The sequence below is a fragment of the Catharus ustulatus genome, chromosome 15 (assembly GCF_009819885.2).
Source record: "Catharus ustulatus isolate bCatUst1 chromosome 15, bCatUst1.pri.v2, whole genome shotgun sequence".
In the NCBI taxonomy this organism is placed as follows: domain Eukaryota; kingdom Metazoa; phylum Chordata; class Aves; order Passeriformes; family Turdidae; genus Catharus; species Catharus ustulatus.
The window spans coordinates 10,331,907-10,337,016 of NC_046235.1; positions in this window are offsets into that span (position 1 = coordinate 10,331,907).

Below are 5,110 nucleotides of genomic sequence, written 5' to 3' on the forward strand. Positions count from 1 at the left end.
CAGTCAGTACTGTTGGTCTTCAGCCAGGAATACATTTTCCTGTATGTGAAAATAATCACAGTAATGTTCACAATATAAAAATGGAAGTGTGCTACATTTGTTCAAGGTATTTTTTGATACTGAGTCTTTGCTAATGTTATTCATAGAAGTAATTGTACGAAAACCATAAATTCTAATTTTCCCGGGCTTGCTTTTGGTCTGGTTCCATAAATACTAACAGTGTTAGAAAATACTGAAAGTCTTTTATTTCACATTAATTGAAGCATCTATGACACCATAACAAAATTTATTTCCTTTAACATTGAATGGTGGTAAAATTGGCATTGTTTTAGGGCAGTTTACAATATGCATCAGAAATAGCCTTGCTGGTTCTGTAAGCTGGTTTATGCTCAAAATTTTCAATTATTCTTTTTCTTCTTTTTAAAATGGTTACTTCTCTGGTGAACAGATCAAGTGTTAATGACATTTGAAAGGGCTTTTTTTGAACCACATAAGGCTTAATAAAACTGCAATATTTCATTTTATTGCTTCAGTGGGGAAAAACTGTTAATTAGGAGTGCCATGGTAAAGAAAACTGCTTTTTGGCTCTGCTTACCAACTAGTTTATTCTGCTTGTAAACAACTGGTCCCACTTAATGACTAGACCATACTGTATTTACTAGCTACTGTCAAGCATTCCCAGACCTCATAGTTTTATGTCTGTGAAACACTTGCATATTATGATCTCATCTCATGATACAGAATCTCCCTATTCAAGTTTATACATGACGTGGAAAGTCTCTGAGATGTACTCTGAGGTGTAAAATTAGTGTAATTCCCCAGGAATGAAAGAGACATGCCAATTTGTATCAAGTGGAGCTATGGCCCACAATGTCTCAAAGACATTTGCTTTTGTCTAGAAAACAAGCAAACAAACATTCTTCATTTCAATGGAAAACAACACCTATGTCTCTCCTTGCTCAAGCACAGAAGGAGATCAAAGATGGCACAAAGCCTCCTTGTGAGGCAGTGTTTCACTTCCAGACAATTAATATGATAGTATCAGGGAAATGAAAATCTATTCCTTGCCTAGGTGTTTCCCCTCATGGACTGGAAAACGACTTGGTTTATCATTTTCTGTCTTTAGGCAAGAAGGCAACTCTTATTTGCATGTTTGTCAGTTTGTGTTGGAGAGTACAAAATTTACTTAAAAACAAGCTCAGCCAGCTAAATGAAATGCCAATGGTCTTATTATCCTGAGAGAGCAAAGCACTTAAGTCCATTATGACAATGAAGGTAATTGAATTTAAACGTGTGCTTAAAGTAAAGCACAGCCAGAAATACTTCACTGAATATATGGGAGATTATTCTTATGCTTAAATGTAAGCACTAATCAGTATTTTCCTAAAACAAATGTTTACAGCCTTCTATCAGCAGTTCCAATTATCCCACTAATAATACCTGGCACTAAAACCAGAAGTTTTCCAAGAAATCTGTTCAACAGCATGAAAATCAAGACGTCACTCATACAATGAATTAGAAGAGTGGGTTTGAAACAAGAACACAAATATTAAAATCTGGGTGTGATGAGTTATGTATAAGAAAGGCAGGAAAGAGCTTATTTCAAGCTGAATTGTGGGGCTTTCTCAGAAACAGCTCTTTGGCAATCTAGAATGGAAAAACCTCCTTGCTCTACAAAACCCCAAAAGTCAGTATTTAGGGGCAGTAGGAACTGCAGAGCAACTATGACTGCTCTGTGTTTATACACTCAAGATCCTCTGCATCAGAGCAGTCTTTGGAATCAAAATTGGGGCTTAAATCAAAAGCTTGGGCCCTGAAATTGCCACTGATGTATCTGACTTATTTTGGACATGCGGCATTTTCTAGTTGAGACTAACTTTCTTTGTATTTCCAATAGCAATGGAAATGCTTTCCTCTTAGAAAATGCAATAATAAAATATTCCTCAAGTATGTTGCCATCCTTTTGAGTTTGACCAAGAATCTCTGGCCTACATCTCTTCCACTGATCTATATAAATTTGTTACAATACCTCGTGAAATACATTGTATTTTACTGCTAGTTTAGAAAAGGGGGAGAATGGACAAAAGGAGAAGTTCAGCTGCAATCCCATTTCATCATTATCAAAACTCAAGTTCTGGAAGTTGCTTTTCCATTAGATGTTCCTCACTGGCACTACTGCTTCAAAACGACTTCTTTTCCACCAAACAGAACTTTTCAAATGCCAAATGATTGCTCTGTCTGCTACCATTTTCTCTTCAGAGAAAAAGCAAAAATACTTTTTTTCCCCCTTGTTTGGCATGAAGGGAACTTTCCCATTATTGCACAGCTCTGGTATCACTGGAAGAGATCAGATGCCCGTTTCAAAACATAACTGTCGTTGTTGTACATAGTGATATAAAAACGTGGATGAAAAGATGCCAACAGGATTCGTTCACTCAGAATCTGCACTGGTCTGGGAGCTCTCATAGTCATGCTCTACCAGTCATACTGAAGGTTCACTAATTTGAGGTTTCTATTTAAATGACCATTAATGCGGAATTCTTAAAAATATTTTCTTAATGTAGATTAAAATAATTGATGCACTTTTCAGTTGTAAACTCAAAACTCAGAGTGTAAACTAATTACTGGCTTTTTGGAATCTTTGCTTCTGAGCCTATTGAGAAAGCCAGAGTGCTACATAAATGAAAGCAATTTCATAGTTTTGAAATAGAGGACTTTTATTCTTATTAACAGATGTCTTTATATGTGTAATTTATGTAGATACAAAATATTTGTAGAATGGCGGAGAGGTAGAACCGGGGTATCACACAATTTAGAAAAATGAAGAGCAGAATTTGTGATATTCTAGACAATAAAATATGACTGCAGTGAAAGATGAATTCCAGAATGAAAAACAGCTCTCCTGATAGTGTGTGAAGAACATGAGTACGACCCTTGCAGGTGGGATCAAAGGCCTGTGTAGCTCAGTATCCTGTCCAGCAGCCAAAACAGAGGTGCCCAGAGGAAGAATGCAAGTGCTGGAAAACAGTGATGGTATGGAATCCTCACCCACCAGTGTGCAACCACGGGACTTCCAGAGAACAGTGTCTTGTTTAATGTTTAATGACTTTAACAGGCTCTCCTTTTGTGAATTTGCTCTGTCACCAGTTTTGATTTTTGAATTCATGTAAATTCTTAGTGTCCACAATGTTTGGTGGCAGAAGTTTGAACTTTTTATTACATTTTGAATGAAGAACTACCTTTTTCTTCTCAAAAGCCTGTAGCTAAGCTTTCTTCCTCCAGAACTTGAATACAAAGGCTTTTCTTTCACCTTTTCAATTTGGGTTTTGTGCAGTTGCCTTTATATCCCTTTTCAGCTGCTTCTTTTCAAAGTGGAAGAGACTATTTAGGCATGCTCTGCATGGGAGACCCATCTGATCTTCAGATCACTCCTTTTAGCCTCTTCTGTGCCTCTACCAGATGTAGCATTCCTTCCCTGAGATGGAGAACTGGCCCTTTGGAACCTGTGATGCAGGTGCACCAGGAATTCCCAGCATGGAATCAATCTTTTCTTTGTTTACTATTGCTTTTGAAGCAATTCCTGATGTTCAGTGCACTCCTTGGTCATCAAAAATTCATCCAATACCTGCACTGAACTATTACAAAACATAGCTAGTGGGTGATAATATGTTAGATCATGTAATCTTGGATGTTACTTCACCCCTGTGTGTGCTACTTTGCATTTATATCTAGACTGGATTTCATCTATGTTTTATTTCCCACTCGGTATGGGAAACTCATCCTTCAGCTCTTCACACCAGGTCCTCATCTGCACTTTCATACACGACTTTGTTATCCACAGTTCATCTAAGTGCCTTCTCCAGCTCAGCCAGTGACACACTGCGCAGCACCAATGGGCACTCATCCCTGCAAAATTCCACTTCCTTTGCTGTGAAAAGGAACTAGAAACTGCCACTCTTTGCTGCCTTTCTTTTAAGCAGGTTACACCTTTTAGGAGACCATTACCTCCTATTTCCTGGAAGATAATCTTCCCTAAGACAAGTGGGAGACGTGTCCAGGAGCCTTTTAGAAATCCAGGTTGAATATATCAAGAAGAATATTCTCTTCTTCACACTCTTGCGGAAGCCTTCAAAGAAAACCAGCAATCTGCAAAGTCTGATTTTGACAAGCCAACACCTCCCAGGGGGTCTTAACCTTCCTTTCCACTGCTGGCTCAAATCTTGTCAGAACATTGATGTTCTGGTCAAGGGAACTCAAGCTTGCAGTGTGTGACAAAGTTTCTCCCAAACTGGGGTCTGAGAGGGTTGAGCTGGTCATTCATGAACAGCTCTAGTCATCTTCACGAGGAGCAAGGGCTAATGATTAGCCATAGTCATAATAATTTCATTATTTTAATAATAAATGTTTTGATTCTGCAAGCACATAATTGCATAAATTTGGTTTTCTCCTTTAAATGGTTCTTCTAGGGGTGCACGTGGTTAAACTGGAACCTCTGTGAGCTCTACTGTTAACAAGACTAATCAGTTTTTATTGTGTTTAGCTCAGTAGATACACAGAGAACGACCTGTCTTTTGCAGACCTGAATTCTCATTTACAAATGTTACTCTCCATTTCTGCCATCTTGGTTAAACACACAGAGTAAGTAGTAAAATGCAAACACAGGCCTGGCATAAAAATAATTCATACTTCATAATTTCTACACGAAAAGCACCATAATCCTAATTAAACTTCCCAGTTTTGAGGTGTGTGTGTTGATGTGAGCATAGACATAGCATATGAATACCTTAAATATGTGTATATGTATGTATTTATAAGCATTACATATGCATATAGATATATCCAATAAAATCTCAGATTGTGCCTATTCTTTTTGTGCAGAGAGACTTAATGCAAAGAACCAGCACACCGTGACTGTAGCTCCCGTTTTGCAAACTAGATAAATTAATCACCAAAAGGGATCGGCTCGCTCTGGCAAAGCCAGGATTTACACCGGCAAAACGCAGGGATTGTAGGAAAGGCAGAGCACAAAAGATGGCTGCGTTGCCAGCGCCAAGGGCGATCTGACAGCGAGTTGTGCGGAGTTTGTGGAGCGGGGATGCGGATCCTCCGC